The sequence below is a fragment of the Heterodontus francisci genome, chromosome 32, assembly GCF_036365525.1.
Source record: "Heterodontus francisci isolate sHetFra1 chromosome 32, sHetFra1.hap1, whole genome shotgun sequence".
NCBI lineage: Eukaryota > Metazoa > Chordata > Chondrichthyes > Heterodontiformes > Heterodontidae > Heterodontus > Heterodontus francisci.
The window spans coordinates 48,233,509-48,252,888 of NC_090402.1; the positions used below are offsets into that span (position 1 = coordinate 48,233,509).

Here is a 19,380-nt window from a genome sequence, read left to right on the forward strand (position 1 = left end):
GGCACTGTACAGCCTTCCAGACTGAACATGGAGTTCAGTAATTTCAGAGCATGACTAGCCCTTCTTTATTATTGTTTTATCATTTTTTTTAACCATGTGCCTGCCTTAGACTGGGTTTTTCATGTTTGTGCTTTTGGCTAGAGCTGTTCATTCTTCTGTCATTAACACTCTTTCGGCACTAATGTTTTGTCTTTCACCACACCATTAGCACACTCTCTCTCTGCCTTTGCCCCATGACCTCCTTGTCAGTTAATCTCTCCGGCCCTCGTCCTATTACACACATTCTCTTTTGTTCTCTTCCCCCCACCACCCCCCACCCCCACTTCACTTGTTTAAAACCTATTACATTTCTAACTTTTGCCAGTTCTGATGAAAGATCAAAGACCTGAAACGTTAACTCTGCTTCGGTCTCCACAGATGCTGCCTGACCTGCTGAGTATTTCCAGGACTTCAGAAACATAGAAAATAGGAGCAGGAGTAAGCCAATCGGCCCTTTGGGCCTGCTCTGCCATTCAAAAAAGATCATGGCTGATCGTCTAATTCAGTACCCTGTTCTCACTTTCTCCCCATATCCCTTTGTCATTAAGAAATAAATCTATATCCTTCTTGACTATATTTAATGACTTGGCTTCCACTGCCTTCTGTAGTAGAGAATTCCACAGGTTCACCACTCCCTGAGTGAAGAAATTTCTCCTCATCTCGGTTCTAAATGGCATACCCCGTATCCTGAGACGGTGACCCCTGGTTCTGGACTCCCCAGCCATCAGGAACATCCTCCCTGCATCTAGCCTGTCTAGTACTGTTAGAATTTTATAGGTTTCTATGCGATCTCCTCTCATTCTTCTAAACTCTAGTGAATAAAGGCCTAGTCGACCCAATCTCTCCTCATACGTCAATCCTGCCATCCCAGGAATCAGCATAGTAAATTTTCTTTGACTCCCTCCATGGCAAGGACATCCTTCCTCAAATACGGAGACCAAAACTGCACACAGTACTCCAGATGTGGTCTCACAAAGGCCCTCTATAACTGCAGTAAGACATCCTTGCTTCTGTATTCAAATCCTCTTGCAATGACGGCCAGCATACCATTCGCCTTCCTAACTGCTTGCTGCACCTGAATGCTTGCTTTCAGCGACTGGTGTACAAGGACACCCAGGACTCGTTGCACCTTCCCCTTTCCCAATCTATCACCATTCAGATAATCTGCTTTTCTGTTTTTACAACCAAAGTGGATAACCTCACATTTATCCACATTATACTGCATCTGCCATGCATTTGGCCACTCACCCAACTTGTCCAAATCACATTGGAGCCTCTTTGCATCCTCCTCACAGCTCACATTCCCCCCGCCCCCCCTCCCCACCCCAGCTTTGTTTTTATTTGATTTCCAGCATCCGCAGTATTTTGCTTTTACTATAGAACTGCAAGTTGAGAGACACACAGGTCAGAGAACCAGAGAAAAGCTACGGCACTGAAGGAGGCCATTCAGCCCATCATGTCTGCACCAACCAAAAAAAAAGCCGCCCAATCTAATCCCACCTTCCAGCACCTGATCCGTAGCCTTGCAGGTTACAGCACTTCCGGTGCTTGTCCAGGTACCTTTTAAATGAGTTGAGGTTTTCTGCCTCCACCACTGATCCGAGCAGCGAATTCCAGACACTCACATTTTCCTGATGTCCCCTCTAATCCTTCTACCAATCACCTTAAATCTGTGCCCTCTGGTAATTGACCTCTCCACCAGGGGAAATAGGTCCTTCCTGTCTGCTCTTATCTAGGCCCCGCATAATTTTGTACACCTCTATTAAGTCACCCCTCAGCCTCCTCTGTTCTAAGGAAAACAACTCTAGTCTATCCAATCTTTCCTCATTGCTGCAATTTTCAAGCCCTGGCAACATTCTTGTAAATCTTCTCTGAACTCTCGCCAAAGCAATTATGTCCTTCCTGTATTGCGGTGACCAGAACTATATGCAGTACTCCAGCTGTGGCCTAACCAGCGTTTTAAACAGTTCCAGCATTGCATCCCTGCTTTTGTATTCTATACCTCGGCACATAAAGGAAAGCAATCCATATGCCTTCTTCACCACTCTATCTACCTGTCCTGCCACCTTCAGGGTCCTATGGACATGCACTCCAAGGTCTCTCACTTCCTCTACCCCTCTCAATGTCCTCCCATTTATTTTGCACTCCCTTGCTTTTTTTGCCCTCCCCAAATGCATTACATCACACTTCTCTGGATTGAATTCCATTTGCCATTTTTCCGCCCACTCAACCAAACCATTGATATTGTTCTAGAATCTACAGTTCTCCTCTTCACTATCAACTACACAGCCAATTTTTGTGTCATCAGCTAATTTCCCAATCATGCCTCCCACATTTAAGTCCAAATCATTAATATACCATAAACAGCAAGGGACCAAACATTGAACCCTATCAAGTTAGTAAGATATGCCTTCCCTTAACAAATCCATGCTGACTACCCCTGATTAATCCGTGCCTTTCTAAGTGGCAGTCTCTCAGAATTGATTCTAATAATTTACCCACAAACGAGGTCAGACTGACCGGCCTATAATTATTTGGCCTATCCCTCGCACCCTTTTTAAACAATGGTATAACGTTCGCAGACCTCCGATTCTCTGGCACCTCACCCGTATCCAGTGAGGATTTGAAGATGATCGTCAGCGCATCCACTATTTCCTCCCTGGCTTCCTTTAATAACCTGGGATGCAATCCATCCGGCCCTGACAATTTATCCACTTTCAAGGATGTCAGACTCTCCAGTACTTCCTCTCTCATTATGTTTATCGTATCTAATATTTCCCACTCCTCTTTTACCACAATATTAGCATCATCCCTCTCCTTTGTGAAGACAGAGACAAAAAACTCATTAAGAACCCTGCCCACATCTTCTGCATCCACGCAGTAATCCTGAACCCCCTGTTTGAGGACTGGAATGGCATTTGCCATTGTCCAGTCCTCTGGGATTAGCTCCTAGCCCAGTAAGTTCTGGAAGATAACAGCAAGCACATTTTTTTTATTCATTCATTGGATATGGGCGTCGCTGGCCAGGCCAGCATTTATTGCCCATCCTTAACTGCTCTTGAGAAGGTGGTGGTGAGCTGCCTTCCTGAACTGCTGCAGTCCATGTGGGGTAGGTACACCCACATGCTGTTAGTAAGGGATTTCCAGGATTTTGACCCGACAACAGTGAAGGAACAGCGATATAGTTCCAAGTCAGGATGGTGTGTGACTTGGAGGGGAACTTGCAGGTGGTGGTGTTCCCATGCATTTGCTGCCCTTGCCCTTCTAGTTGGTAGAGGTTGCGGGTTTGGAAGGTGCTGTCTAAGCAGCCTGGGTGCGTTGCTGCAGCGCATCTTGTAGATGGTACACATTGCTGCCACTGTGCGTTGGTGGTGAAGGGAGTGAATGTTTGTAGATGGGGTGCCAATCAAGCGGGCTGCTTTGTCCTGGATGGTGTCGAGCTTCTTGAGTGTTGTTGGAGCTGCACCCCTCCAGGCAAGTGGAGAGTATGCCATCACACTCCTGACTTGTGCCTTGTAGATGGTGGACAGGCTTTGGGGATTCAGGAGGTGAGTTACTTGCGCAGGATTCCTAGCCTCTGACCTGCTCTTGTAGCCACGGTATTTAAATGGCTACTCCAGTTCAGTTTCTGGTCAATGGTAGCCCCTAGGATGTTGATAGTGGGGGATTCAGCGATGGTAATGCCATTGAATGTCAAGGGGAGATGGTTATATTCTCTCTTGTTGGAGATGGTCATTGCCTGGCACTTGTGTGGCGCAAATGTTACTTGCCACTTATCAGCCCAAGCCTGGATATTGTCCAGGTCTTGCTGCATTTCTAAACGGACTACTTCAGTATCTGAGGAGTCACAAATGGTGCTGAACATTGTGCAATCATCAGCGAACATCCCCACTTATGACCTTATGATTTAAGGAAGGTCATTGATGAAGCAGCTGAAGATGTTTGGGACTAGGACACTATCCTGAGGAACTGCAGTGATGTCCTGGAGCTCAGATGATTGACCTCCAACAACCACAACCACCTTCCTTTGCGTTAGGTATGAGGGTTTTCCCCCAATTCCCATTGACTCCAGTTTTGCTAGGGCTCCTTGATGCCATACTCGGTCAAATGCTGCCTTGATGTCAAGGGCAGTCACTCTCCCCTCACCTTTTGAGTTCAGCTCTTTTGTCCATGTTTGAACCAAGGCTGTAATGAGATCAGGGACTGAGTGGCCCTGGCAGAACCCAAACTGAGCTTCACTGAGCAGGTTATTGCTAAGCAAGTGACGCTTGATGGCACTGTTGATGTCATTTTCCATCACTTTACTGATGATTGAGAGTAGGCTGATGGGTGGTAAGTGGCCGGGTTGGACTTGTCCTGTTTTTTGTGTACAGGACATACCTGGGCAATTTTCCACATTACCGGGTAGATGCCAGTGTTGTAGCTGTACTGGAACAGCTTGGCTAGAGGCACAGCAAGTTCTGGAGCACAGGTCTTCAGTACTATTGCCGGAATATTGTCAGGGCCCATAGCGTTTGCAGTATCCAGTGCCTTCAGTCGTTTCTTGATATCATGCGGAGTGAATCGAATTGGCTGAAGTCTGGCATCTGTGATGCTGGGGACTTCAGGAGGAGGCCGAGATGGATCATCAACTCGGCACTTCTGGCTGAAGATTGTTACAAATGCTTCTGCCTTATCTTTCGCACTGATTTGCTGGGTTTCTCCATCATTGAGGATGGGGATATTTGTGGAGCCACCTCCTCCTGTTAGTTGTTTAATTGTCCACCACCATTTACGGCTGGATGTGGCAGGACTGCAGAGCTTAGATCTGATCCGTTGGTTATGGGATCGCTTAGCTCTGTCTATTGCATGCTGCTTACGTAGTTTGGCACACAGATAGTCCTGGGTTGTAGTTTCACCAGATTGACACCTCATTTTGAGGTATGCCTGGTGCTGCTCCTGGCATGCCCTCCTGCACTCTTCATTGAACCAGAGTTGGTCTCCTGGCTTGATGGTAATGGTAGAGTGGGGGATATGCTGGGCCATGAGGTTACAGATTGTAGTTCAGTACATTCTGCTGCTGCTGATGGCCCGCAGCGCCTCATGGATGCCTAGTTTTGCATTGCTAGATCTGTTTGAAATCTATCCCATTTAGCACGGTGGTAGTGCCACACAACACGAAGGAGGGTATTCTCAATGTGAAGACGGGACTTCGTCTCCACAACGGCTGTGCAGTGGTCACTCCTACCAATACTGTTATGGACAGATGCATCTGCGGCAGGCAGATTGGTAAGGACAAGGTCAAGTATGTGTTCCCCTCTTGTTGGTTCCCTCACCACCTGCCGCATACCCAGTCTAGCAGATATGTCCTTTAGGACTCGGCCAGCTCGGTCAGTAGTGGTGCTACCGAACCACTCTTGGTGATGGACATTGAAGTCCCCCACCCAGAGTACATTCTGTGCCCTTGCCACCCTCAGTACTTTCTCCAACTGCTGTTCAACATGGAGGAGTACTGAGTCATCAGCTGAGGGAGGGCAGTAGGTGATAATAAGCAGGAGGTTTCCTTGTCCATGTTTGACCTGATGCCATGGCACTTCATTGCGTCCAGAGTCAATGTTGAGGACTCCCAGGTGTGCCACCACCTCTGCTGAGTCTGTCCTGCGGTGGGACAGGACATACCCGGGGATGGTGATGGCAGGACATTGTTTGTCAGGTATGAATCTGTGAGTATGACTGTGTCAGGCTGTTGCTTGACTCGTCTGTGGGACAGCTCTCCGAACTTTGGCACACGCCCCCAGGTGTTAGTAAGGAGGACTTTGCAGGGTCGACAGAGCTGGGTTTGCTGTTGTCGTTTCCGGTGCCTAGGTCGATGCAGGATGGTCCGTCCGGTTTCATTCCTTTTTATTGAGTTTGTAGCAGTGAGGTACAACTGAGTGGCTTGCTAGGCCATTTCAGAGGGCATGTAAGAGTCAACCACATTGCTGTGGGTCTGGAGTCACATGTCGGCAAGACCAGGTAAGGACAGCAGATTTCCTTCCCTAAAGGACATTAGTGATTAGTGCTGTTTCCAGCCCATGAGGAGAAGATTGTCAGGGTTGGAGTTTTATCCACCACCAGTGACTTACTCTCCTGTGAGTATAAAGATATCACCCAGAAACTGATCCCCACTTTTACCACCCACTTCATTGATGCAAAATAGTGATTTAAACATTTTCAGCAACTTCCTCGTTCTCTAATACAATCGAATGCAAGTAATCATTGGTGAAAACTGCCAAAGCACCACCTTACTAAAGTTCATGCGTGCACTACCAGCAGAGGGTTGCTGGATAGCAGTAGTATCATTTTTATTTTTTCGGTCGCCTTCCTCCCCAACAGCCATACTGAACATCGAACAGTCCAGCACCACAACTTCCAGTGTCTTTACCCACTGCGCATGTTTCTCATTTCTGCTGCTTTCCACCAGCTGGCTGCCTGTTTGTGATGTTGGTGAATTTGCAACTGGCCCACTTCCTCATTGCCACAATCTGTGTTCACATAGATTGAAAAGGAGAAAATTGCAGAGGCTAGGGGGAGCAGGACTAATTGGATAGGGCACAATTGGCCATATGGCCTCCTTTGCTGTATCGTGGTTCAGCCCCAGCTGGAGTATTTTGGACGCTGCACTTTAGGAAGGATGTGAAGGCTTTGGAGAGGGGGCGGAAAAGATTTGCTAGAATGGTATCGGGGATGAGGGATTACAGTTACATTGATAGACTGGAGAAGCTGGGATTGTTCTCGAGTGTTGAGAAGGGCTAAGAGGAGATATTATAGAGGTGTTGAAAATCGTTAAGGGAATAGATAGAATAAATAAAGGGAAATTGTTTCTAGTGGCTGAGGGTTGATAACCAGAGGACACAGATTTAGGGTGCTAGAAATATTTAAAAAATTTATATCACAGAAGGAGGCCATTTGGCCCATCATGTCCATGCCAGCCAAAAAGAGTTATGCAGCCTAATCCCACCTTCCAGCTCTTGGTCCATAGCCCTGTAAGTTACACATCACAAGTGCGTATCTAAACTTTTTTTAAACGCAATGAGCATTTCTGTTTCTACCACCCTTTCAGGCAGAGTGTTTCACACCCCTCACTGCGCCCCCCCAAACCACAGTGATTGGCAAAAGAACCAAAAGCAAGATGAGGAAAAACTTTTTTACACAACTTTTGGTTCGAATTTGAACTGCCTGATAAGCTGGTCAAAACAGATTCAATTGTGGTCTTCAAAAGGTAACTGAATAAATATTTGAAGCAGAAAAAAAATATTGTAGGAATATGGGGAGAGTGCCAGGGGAGTGGGACCAACTAGCTCTGGCTCTTGGAAAGAGCCAAATAGCCTCCTGCTGTGCTGTGCTATTCTGATTCTCTGGTGTGCTGTGGAGTCAGGCGACTCTTGTGTCGTGCCCCGTCTCTGCTGCTGGGGAGTCTGTGCTTTTGGGGGTGTCGTTTTCTTTCATCGTTTATTAACTTTGCACTTTTGTATCCCACAGATCTGCCTGCAACCTTGTTCACTTTATCACACCTCAGCCTGCCGGTGCCTTATCCACTTTCTCCACCCCAGCTCCCCTAAACAGATAAACTAGGTTAAGTTTAATCTCAGTAAAACCATCTGGAGCAGCCTCCTGACTAGCTTGCTTGAGGTGGCCTTCGTGGACAGGTTATCAACTCTTGAGTAGGCCTGAACTGCATTGGCAGTCATGTAAGTTGGTTATGTTATGTCATGACAAAGCATTTGGGAGTAACTGGATTTATCGCTAACTCCTTGAGTAGACAACAAGCAGAAAACTGGAACAGAAAATTAAGACTTTTTCTTGCTGCTGCGTGTTTATGCTCTTTGCTCCTGAAGGTACCTTGGAATACCACTGGGAGTTGGTGCAACGAATCTGTAGGGAACCCAAGTGGATGTATACTCAGGTTGAGCTGTGTCCATCACCACCTCTGCCCCCATTTCCCCTCCATATCATCCATTTGCTTGGTACTCTGTAGACCAGGAGTGAAGCAGGATCTTGTTTGTCTTTGAATGCAGCTAGAAGGACAGTAGCAGTAAGGTTTGTGTTAAATGTTTATAACATATTGGAATTTTATGTGGAAAAGTCAAATAATTTCATTTTTTTTTAAAGTAATTTAACCCAATTTGTGTGGTTTTATTGTGCAATATATTGAATTGTAGCCTTCCTGTTAAGTTCAGTGTAACTACCGCTCCTTTTATCAGAGTTCTTTATATGTTGTGTGTTAATGGTAAATATAGGCTTGTGATGTTTGCCAATTCTGACACTTGCTGTAAAATTATGTTAAAGTTGATTTTTCTTGTTTCCCTCTCCTGCCGCTCACTGACCCTGCATCACCCACTGGGAAAGCTGGCAGTGGGACTGTCTCCCTTTCCCTGAACAACCTCCTGATAAATGGTATTGCTTCCACCTGGTTGAAAAGTGCCAGAACACAAACTCCAAAATCTACTTGGAGGGAATGGAATGGAATGGAACCTCCTGAAAAGCTATATCCCCAAACCCGTGGTTTCTGTTTTGCTGTAGTCGGTCCAGGGAGGTAGATTTCTGGTTACAATTAACTGTGCTTATGCATCCAATTTTATTCCAAAATCACAGTTGGTCTTAAGACACTCGTGGGGTCATTTTTATTCGGACCTCTCCCACTCTATTGTTGTAACTTCAGAAGAACCTGATTTACGTGTGTCAGTGGGGTTTCACCCAAGTTACTGAGTGGGAGATGCCTCAGGAAGTCGTCCCTTTAGGGTTGTCAGTGCTCCTCTGGACACTTACTTCCTTCTTTCAACTCCAAATAGACTGTCTGACATGCTCCCTGTATCCCCAGTCTCATTGGAATTTGCTGCAAAGTCTCCCACTCATAACATGTTCTTTTCTTGCCTTCCTTGGGCGTTCCTGCCTTTAAGGGCTTTTTAGAACTCAATGTTAATGTCACTCTGCTTAATTTTCTTCTGCACTTTCAGTGGTAAACTGCATTAAAGGCTTTCTTCCAGCATTCATGTTTCTCTCGAGATGATCAGAAGCTGCATGTTGTATTCAACTCAATACAAGAATGTAAAGCATGTTTTTTTTAATTAAATATGAGGTTTTTTTATTTATTGAATCTTCCCTTCAGGATGTATGCACTGGCTTTGTTAATGAAGATCTTGCTGTGAGCTATGAATTCCAATACTCTATTATATACACATTGTCACAATAAATGTCATAAAATGAGGCATAAGTGAGCCTGCTGGATTCCAGTGTGTCAGTTCCCCTCATGTGGTGTGCTGCATTTTTTGATCTTGGCTTGGCTTCTTGAGATTTCCCTTGCAAAATCACCGGTTGCTTTAGACATGGTCTCAGTTATCATCAGTAACAGTTCAGAAGGGCTAAGGGGCATGGAAGAATCAAGATTGGATAACATTGATAATTTCTTTTCAAACTAGATCTTCTGTAGAGACAATGCATCCAGAAGACTGTCTCCCGTGTGATGGAGATTGACAAACTGATGGGAGAGTGGGATTTGAAGACTATTTTTGATTTTAGGACTGAAACTAGATGGAGGATAGTTGTAAGAAAGCCTTGCATTTATAGAGTGCCTTTCACAACCTCAGGACATCCCAAGATGCTTTACAATCAATGAAGTGCTTTTGGGGTGTGGTCACTGTTGTAGGAATCTTTATGTCCACCTGCGAGGGCAGACAGGACCTCAGTTTAATGTCTCAGCTGAAAGATGGTGCAGCTGCCCCTCAGTAATGCAGTGAAGCATCAGCCTAGATTTTATGCTCAACTTTATGGAGCGGGGCTTGTAGCCAGAACCTTATGGCTCAGAGGCAAGAGTGCGACCACTGAGCCACGACTATCCCTTCAAAGGACAGCATCATTCTAAGGAACTTCAGAAAAAAAACTGAATGCTGAGCTCTGGAGGAGAGACTGAAGATTTTTTCATATAGATGGGTTTTAAGGAGGGCCCTAAAAGAAAAAGAGGTGGTAAACTGCATTAAAGGCTTTCTTCCAGCATTCATGTTTCTCTCAAGATAATCAGAAGCTACATGTTGTATTCAAGAATGTAAAGTTCTGCAGGCAATTCCTGTTGTGTTTTCACATCACAAACAAAATGTTTCAAGTGACTAATCTCCCTCTGAGTTCATCTCCCTTAATGGTGAGTATGACTGTTGATGGTTTCTATACCATTACCTTCAGGAAAGTGTGGTCTCTGCAGGTCCCAGTCTACGTAGAGTAGAAGCAGCAAAGTGCAGGAGGCTATTCAGTCCAAGCTCTGTAAATGCAGGTGTACAGATACTAAGATGCGTTCAAGATAATGCTGTATCAACCTTGTCCATTTTCCACATACATGGCAGCTAGTTTTCATCAGTCAGGACCAGATCACTTGAGGAACTTTTCACATCATGCACAGCCAGCCACTGTGGTTGTGGCTTAGTCACAACCTCATTCTCTTTGGCCAGATGCAGTGACAAGTTAAATTTACAACTTAACCAGTTCAGGCAGAGACTTTCAAAGTATCAGGAAGACACCAAGTCTGATGGGAGCACCACACCTTGTGATGGAACTCTGAGCCGGAGCTTAGCATCATCACACTACCCCAAGACAACTGTCCATCTGTGGACTGTCCAGTAATTGCAGCACAAGAGAACAATTTTTGACCTCTCTCCTCCCTCTCTGTATTAGATTAGAAAGCACATTGCCTTACAGCACTTTGAAGTCTGCAGCTTGTAAAAGTGAAACTGTATCTCCTCCTGCTAATGTTCGAGCAAAATTCATTTGTTTCAAACTCGTGCATCATCAGATGATATAAACAGATGGCACAAGTAAAATTACTGGAAAGAACTTGGGAGCTGGTACTGATGCTGGTGAAGGAGGGACCCCTAGAGAGGGAGTGCTTCAGCAAACTATAACAGTGTAAAGATCTGAATCAATATCCCAGTAACAGACTGCCAACACGCCAAACAGTGGGGAAAGAGGCTTCAACATACTGACTGGCACTCACGTGCTGTGAAAAATGAGAACATTACCAGTCAGAGGCCCTCAGCTGGAATTTCTGTTGAGATTCTACTGATCACCCACAATTCTGGGCTTCTGTTTCATTTACAGCCTGCATTTTAAGGCATCACAGTGGAAATTCTAGTCATCCACTCCTGATATTTTGCCCTTTAGTAATCCTGCTGCTCACAGTTGTCCATTTTAAAATACACAAGTGTAAATGCCACTTTTTTTCACCTCCCTACTTCAGTGTACCTAAAGTGAATTGTGGAAGGAGGTCATGGCCTTGGAAAGGGTAGAGACAATTTACCAGAATGATACTCGGGGTGAGGGACTTCAGTTATGTGGAGCCTGGAGAAGCTGGGATTGTCCTTAGAACGGAAATGGTTATGGGGAGATTTGATAGAGGTGCTTAAAATCATGAGGGGTTTGATAGAGAAAACAAGGAGAAACTGTTTCCACTGGTAGAGGGATCAGTAACCAGAGGATGCAGAGTTAAGATAATTGGCATCAAAACGAGAATCAAGTTGAGGAAAAATATCTTTACATAATGAGTTATGATCTGGAACGTACTGTCTGAAAGGGTGGTAGAAGCAGACTCAATAGTAACTTTTAAATAGGAATTAGATACACGCTTGAAACTGAAAAATTTGCAGTTACTGGGAAAAAGCAGGGTATTGGCACTAATGGAAAGCTCTTTCAAAAAGCTAGCAAGCACAAAAAGGGCTGAACGTCCTCCTTGTGTTGTATCATATGGATGAAAATGGAATAGTGTAGGTCAGATGGTTTCACAGGTCGGCGCAACATCGAGGGCCGAAGGGCCTGTACTGCGCTGTAATGTTCTAATTCTAATTCTAATTCTAAAAAAAAAGAGTCTCAATTGACACCATATAGGCCAGCCAATGAGCTGAAGCCAAACAAAATCATGCATAAAATCAGTCCCAGTCACTTACAGCAGTGATTGACAGAGAAATTAACCATCACCATTCAGGCTGGAATAATCGTCACTATATGCAACAATGATTATTTTACTTCCCAGCTCACCTCTGCAAGGCTGTATTACATGTGAAGTTGCTGATTGCACATGCCACTCTCTTGTGGACAGCAGATGGTACTGCACACTGTCCTTTTGGAGATGGCTGTTCAATGGCACTCCCACAACACAGTACAGATTGATCAAAAGTATTTAGTCATCACAATTCAGTTTGCCCACAATATTCTTACCTATTTCCTGTATCATCTCGATGTGCATTCTCCATCATAGCCTTAAGGTTTAAAGTAGCTATGGAAAAGGAACAATCAAGCATAAAACTGAAAAGGGATCAGGGCCAGCTAGATTGGAATCAAAAATTGGCAGGTAAAACAGTAAATGAGCAATGGCATCATTCACCGAGGAGACACAGATGCCGAAAGGAAGGGCATCCAAAGCTAGAGCTCTGGCTGACTAAAGATACAGAGATTACAATGAAACAGAAAATGGAGGCTTATGATATAGGCTCATAATACAATAGAGAACCAAGCTGAATATAAAATTACAGAGAACAGAAAAAGGAATTAAGGGGGCAAAGAGTGTTATGAGAATAAATTGGCAGACAACATAAAAGGGACTCAAAAAGTCTTTTAAACATAGTGATACAGCACTGAAACAGGCCCTTCGGCCCACCGAGTCGGTGCTGACCATCAACCACCCATTTATACTAATCCTACATTATTCCCACATCCCCACCTTCCCTCAATTCTCCTACCACCTGCCTACACTAGGGACAATTTACAATGGCCAATTTACCTATCAACCTGCAAGTCTTTGGCTGTGGGAGGAAACCAGAGCACCTGGTAGAAACCCATGCAGTCACAGGGAGAACTTGCAAACGCCACACAGGCAGTACCTAGAATCGAACCCAGGTCGCTGGAGCTGTAAGGCTGCAGTGCTAACCACTGTGTCACCCAAGTCCATAACCAGTAAAAAGAGTAGTCAGAAATGTGCAGCCAATTAGGGACCAAAAAGGAAATCATCTTAGGAAAGCAGAAGTAATAGCTGAGGTACCAAATGAGTACATTGCATCTGTCATCAAAGAAAAGAATGGTGCCAATTTCACAGTAAAGGAGGAGGCAGTGGAGAAATTGGATGGGCTAAAAATAGGTAAACAGGAGGTACTCAAAGTTGGCAGTACTCAAACTAGACAAGACACCTTGTCTGGGAGGCATCTGAGGTTACCGAGGGAAGTAAAGATTAGATTAGATTAGAGATACAGCACTGAAACAGGCCCTTCGGCCCACCGAGTCTGTGCCGAACATCAACCACCCATTTATACTAATCCTACACTAATCCCATATTCCTACCAAACATCCCCACCTATTCCTACCAAACATCCCCACCTATTCCTATATTTCCCTACCACCTACCTATACTAGTGACAATTTATAATGGCCAATTTACCTATCAACCTGCAAGTCTTTTGGCTTGTGGGAGGAAACCGGAGCACCCGGAGAAAACCCACGCAGACACAGGGAGAACTTGCAAACTCCACACAGGCAGTAAAGGTGGAAAGAGTAGAGGCTCTGGCCACTAGCTTCCAATCCTCACTGGATGGTGGCAGAGGACTGTCGGACAGCAAATATTACATACCTGTTCAAAAAAGGGGAGAAAAACCTGGGAACTGCAGAACTAATATCGATGGTTGGAAAATGTCTAGAGCCAATAATCCAGGACAAAATTGTCACATGGAAAAATATGGGCTAATAAATGGCAGTCAGCACAGATTTTTAAGGCAAATTGTGTTCGAGTGAGTTCTTTGATGAAGTAATGGAGAAGGTTGATGTAAGTATGTTATATATGTACTTTCAAAAAGGGATTAACAGAGTACCACTAAATAGACGTTTTATCAAAATTGAAGCCACTGGGAATAGGACAGTGGTTGTGTGGATACAAAATTGGCTAACAGACAGAAAACAGCAAGTATAGGTGAACGGTTGTATTTCAGATTGGAGAGAAGTATACAGTGGTTATCTTCTAGGAATCAGTATGAGGACCATTATTCTTTTTGATACTTATTAATGGTGCAATTAAAGAAGCAATTTAGTACAGAAGTGTGACTGCCTTTTGGTACAAAGAATGAAAGACAATATAAACTAAATGGTACAATTGTAAAAGGGTGCAGGAACAGAGAGACCTGGGGGCATACAAACACAAGTCTTTCAAGGTGGCAGGACAAGTTGAGAAGGCGATTTAAAAAAAGTATATGGGATCCTTGGCTTGATAGAGGCATAGAGTACAAAAGCAAGGAGGTTATGCTAAACCTTTATAAAACACTGTTTAGGACTCAGCTGCAGCATTGTGGATTACACTTTAGGAAGGATTTCAGAGGAGATTTACTAAAATGGTAGCAGGCATGAGGGACTTAATTTACATGGAATGACTGGAGAAGTTAGGTTCGCTCTCCTTGGAGCAGAGAAGGTTAAGAGGAGATTTGATAACGGTGTTCAGAATCATGAAGGGTTTTGATAGAATAAATAATGAGAAACTTTCCCATTGTGAAACATTCACAACTCCTCAGATACTGAAGCAGTTCGTGCACAAATGAAACAAGGCCTGGATAATATTCAGGCTTGGGCTAATGTTACAATCACCTGACTCGTGGTTTGTATGAATTTTCTAAAAGTAAATTTTAATTTGGGAATTGATGTTTTTTAATGCAAGACAATTGAAAACACCTGGTTTGAGAAGCTGGCATATTTATTTAGTTCCATATTTAAATATTGGAAAGTGTAAATACCCTACTGTTAGGACCAGGTGAGAAAGGTATCTAGGGGGCCCGTTTAGCCTTCGCCTGGTCTTATTGTAACAGGGTTTTGTTTTTAAACACACTGTGTTTTGAGCTCGCCCTTGGTAAATCCTTATTCACCGCTTTCCACTTATAAGGCAAAGAAACCAGCACACCACGTTTTTCTCAGGTTTAAAGAAGAAAAGTGAAATTTTATTAAACTTCAACATAAACTCTAATTCAGTTAACACCTACGAATATATGCCAAGCCCCACGCCAGCATGGATATGTGATAAGCACATGCAAGTAGAGGCAGAAAAGAGAAGAAAAGTAGTGGAGTAGTTTGAGGTAATTTCTGAACGGGGTTTGTTACTGTGCTTCGAGCTCGCTGTAGAGTCCTTGATTGTAGGTAGTCTTGCTTTTCAAATGCTGCCTTGATGTCAAGGGCAAGTCACTCTCACCTCATCTCGAGTTCAGCTCTTTTGTCCATGTTTGAACCAAGGCTGGGATGAGGTCAGGAGCTGAGTGGCCCTGGCGGAACCCAACTGAGTGTCACTGAGCAGGTTATTGCTAAGCAAGTGCTGCTTGATGGCACTGTTGATGACACCTTCCATCACTTTACTGATGATTGAGAGTAGACTGATGGGGGCGGTAATTGGCCGGGTTGGATTTGTCCTGCATTGTGTGTACAGGACATATCTGGGCAATTGTCCACATTGTCGGGTAGATGCCAGTGTTGTAGCTGTACTGAAACAGCTTGTCTAGGGGGCACGGTAAGTTCTGGAGCACAGGTCTTCAGTACTATTGCCGGAATATTGTCATGGCCCATTGCCTTTGCAGTATCTAGTGCCTTCAGTCGTTTCTTGATATCATGCAGGGTGAGTGGAATTGGCTGAAGTCTGGCATCTGTAATGCTGGGGACTTCACCAGAAGGCCGAGATGGATCATCAACTCGGCACTTCTGGCTGAAGATTGTTGCAAATGCTTCTGCCTTCTCTTTCACACTAATGTGCTGGGCTCCCCCATAATTGACGATGGGGATGTTTGTGGCGTCACCTCCTCCAGTTGGTTGTTTAATTGTCCACCACCATTCACAGTTGGATGCGGCAGACTGCAGAGCTTAGATCTGATCCGTTCGATATGGGATCGCTTAGCTCTGTCTATTGCATGCTGCTTATGCAGTTTGGCACGCAAGTAGTCCTCTGTTGTAGCTTCACCAGGTTGACACCTCATTTTTAGGTATGCCAGGTGCTGCTCCTACACTCTTCATTGAACCAGGGTTGGTCTCCTGGCTTGATGGTTGATGGTAATGGGGGCGGGGGCGGGGGGGAGGCGGGATATGCTGGACCATGAGGTTACAGATTGTGGTTGAGTACAATTCTGCTGCTGCTGATGGCCCACAGCGCCTCATGAATGCCTAGTTTTGCATCGCGAGATCTGCTCGAAATCTATCCTATTTAGCACAGTAGTAGTGCCACACAACACGATGGACAGTACCCTCAATGTGAAGGCGGGACTTCGTCTCCACAACGACTGTGTGGTGGTCACTCCTATCAATACTGTCATGGACAGATGCATCTGCGGTAGGCAGGTTGGTGAGGACAAGGTCAAGTACGTTTTTCCCTCTTGTTGGTTTCCTCACCACCTACCGCAGACCCTGTCTCGCAGCCATATCCTTTAGGACTCGGCCAGCTCGGTCAGCAGTGGTGCTACCGAGCCACTCTTGGTGATGGACATTGAAGTCCCCCACCCAGAGTACATTCTGCGCCCTTGCCACCCTCATTGCTTCCGCCAAGTGGTGTTTAAACATGGAGGAGTAGTGACTCATCAGCTGAGGGAGGGCAGTAGGTAGTAATCAGCAGGAGATTTCCTTGGCCCTGTTTGACTTGATGCCATGAGACTTCATGGGGTCCGGAGTCGATGTTGAGGACTCCCAGGGCAACTCCCTCCTTACTGTATACCACTGTCCCGCCACCTCTGCTGGGTCCGTCCTGCTGGTGGGGCTGGACATAACCGGGGAGGGTGATGGTGTTGTCTGGGACATTGTAAGATATGAGTCCGTGAGTATGACTATGGCAGGCTGTTGCTTGACTAGTCTGTGGGAAAGCTCTCCCATCTTTGGCACAAGCCCCCAGATGTTAGTAAGGAGGACGTTGCAGGGTCGACAGGGCTGGGTCCAGTACCTAGGTCGATGCCAGGTGGTCCGTCCGGTTTTATTCCTTTTTATTGACTTTGTAGCGGTTAGATACAACGGAGTGGCTTGCTAGGCCTCAGCTAGGGAAAATCCATTTAATTCACGTCCTGGGTCTCCTAACTTTCCAAAGAAAGTCTCAGACAGGCAGAACACAGTCATTTGCAGTCTACTCTGGGGGAGCTGGTTTGATCATGGCCTGACTCACTACACATTCAGGGAAACTGCAGGGGACCGTCTCCTGCCACTGCCCTGCCTCTCTGACCTCCTGCGGTCTTTTTTTCACTACTGGGGAAGCTGCCACCTTGCCAGATCGTTACCTAGGAGCAGATCAACCCTGTCCACAGGCAAACCAGGGACAATCCCTAAGGTCAGCGGTCCCAAAACTAGGTCACACTCCAGGTACAGGCACACACTGCCCTCCAATACCATTCACCACCATTTTGGTGTTCACTGCACTCTCTGGGGGAAATGTCTGGCCTTTTCCCAGTAAAAGGGACGTAGTCACCCCTGTGTCCCTGAGAATCACTATGGGCTTGCTTGCCCCACTCGAGGGATTTTGGGTTACTTTCCTTTCAAACATAAAACCCTGATAACCTTCAGGAATCCTATTAACTTTTCCTGCACTGGCCGTCGTAAGCTTCCTGGGTCGCACTCTTACTGCAGTTAAAGCTACAGTTTACTCCATGTTTTCCATCAGGGTCTGGTCTTCACTGAGCAGGTGTGCCCTGATTAACCCTACTTAATTCCCCTTTAGTTTCCAGCAGTCAGCTTTTAAATGCCCTGCCTTATTACAATGGAAGCACACGTCTCCAGGTCTCAGTCTTGCTCACAGCACCTTCCTTTTTGGCTGGAGGAGGGCCCCCTGTGTCTCCTTTTTCTCCCAGGACTGCCTGGGCAGATATCACCTTCCCACCCTTTGTCCTTTTCAGATTTGTAGGGTGATTAGGAAAGGTTCTTCCCTGGGAAACCAACTTATAAATTAAAGCAAACTCGTCAGCCAGAACAGCCACTTGCCAGGCTCCCTGAACCAGCTGCTCCTCTACATGAGTCCTTATTGAGAATGGGAGAGAGTTTTTAAATTCCTTTAACAGGATTACTTCTCTGAGAATCTCATAGCTGAGCTGTATTTTTAAAGCCCTCAGCCGCTGTTCAAAAGCCAGCTGATTGCTTCTTTCAAACTCCAGATAAGTTTGATTAGCTTGCTTTTTGAGGGTTCTAAACTTTTGGGCATAGGTTTTGGGTACTAATTCATATGCCCCGAGGATAGCATTTTTGGTCAGATCATAATTTGGTGAACTCTCATCTGGCAACAAGGAATAAACCTCATGGGCTTTTTCAATTAGCTTGCTTTGTATTACAAGAGACTAAGTCTCAGATGGCCATTTTAGCTGCCAGACATGACACGAAAAACAAATCCACATCTTACTCATTGAATTTTGGAATTAATTGAGTGAGTTTGATCAATTTTGTACCCAGCTCTGAATTCTGCTACTCCATATTGGCTATGCTTTCATTGAGTTACTCTGTTGCCTCCTAGCTAGCTCAAGCCACTTCAGCTCTCTCTTTCCAGATTCTTTCTGGAATATTCTCTCTCTCTCGTTCCTTCTCATGTCTTTCTCTCTCTCCTGCCTTTCATTTTCTTCACGTTCCTTTTGGAAGGCTCTCTCTTTCTCCCTCTCCCTTTCCTCCAGTTCAAGCTTCCTCTGTTCCAAATATATCTTTGCTAACAATACCCTGTCGGATTCTGTTCCTAACACTGTTTCTGCTTCTTCAGATTCAAGGGAAAAATGGTGAGCCACTAGCCTTAGGAGTTCAGACAACCTAGCCTTGCCACGTACAGTGATCCCACACTACTCAACCACTTTTCTCAACTCCTCCATACAGAGTTCTTTTAACTAATCCCAAGATACTTCACCCTGGCTTGGAGAGCTACTAGTTTCAGTTGCAGGCATGTTAGTATCCAATCACACACAACCACAAGAAAACCTGCATTAATCTTGCTCTTCTTTGATTGGGAACAATTTGGCTTCCCACTTCCAATTTCCCTCTTTTGTCTTGGGTACAATTTCAGATGCTAGCACCCAAATTGCTGTTACGACCAGCTGAGAAAGGTGTCTAGGGGTCTTTTACTGTCTTCACCTGGTCTTATTGTAACAGGGTTTAAATTTTAAACACACTGTGTTTTGAGCTCCCCCTTTGGTGAATCCTTGTTCACCACTTTCCAATTATAAGGCAAAAAAATGTGTACACCAAGTTTTCTTAGGTTTAAAGAAGAGAAGTGAAATGTATTAAAACTTAAACTCTAATTCGGTTGACGCCTACGGATATACGACTCCAACAGTCAGCTAGTCATGTGACTAAACTGGTCTGACCATGTCTATTTGAGTATTCAGC

At 45.0% G+C, this 19,380-nt stretch overlaps 1 protein-coding gene across 1 annotated transcript in view; it reads left to right on the forward strand.

The window, feature by feature from the left end:
• lrsam1 (leucine rich repeat and sterile alpha motif containing 1) overlaps positions 1-9,154 on the forward strand; it is a 108,196-nt gene extending 99,042 nt beyond the window's left edge. The window contains 1 exon segment of the mRNA XM_068012749.1: positions 7,540-9,154. The gene's annotated coding sequence lies outside the window, so the exon portion shown is untranslated.
• The last annotated feature ends 10,226 nt before the right edge of the window (positions 9,155-19,380 follow it).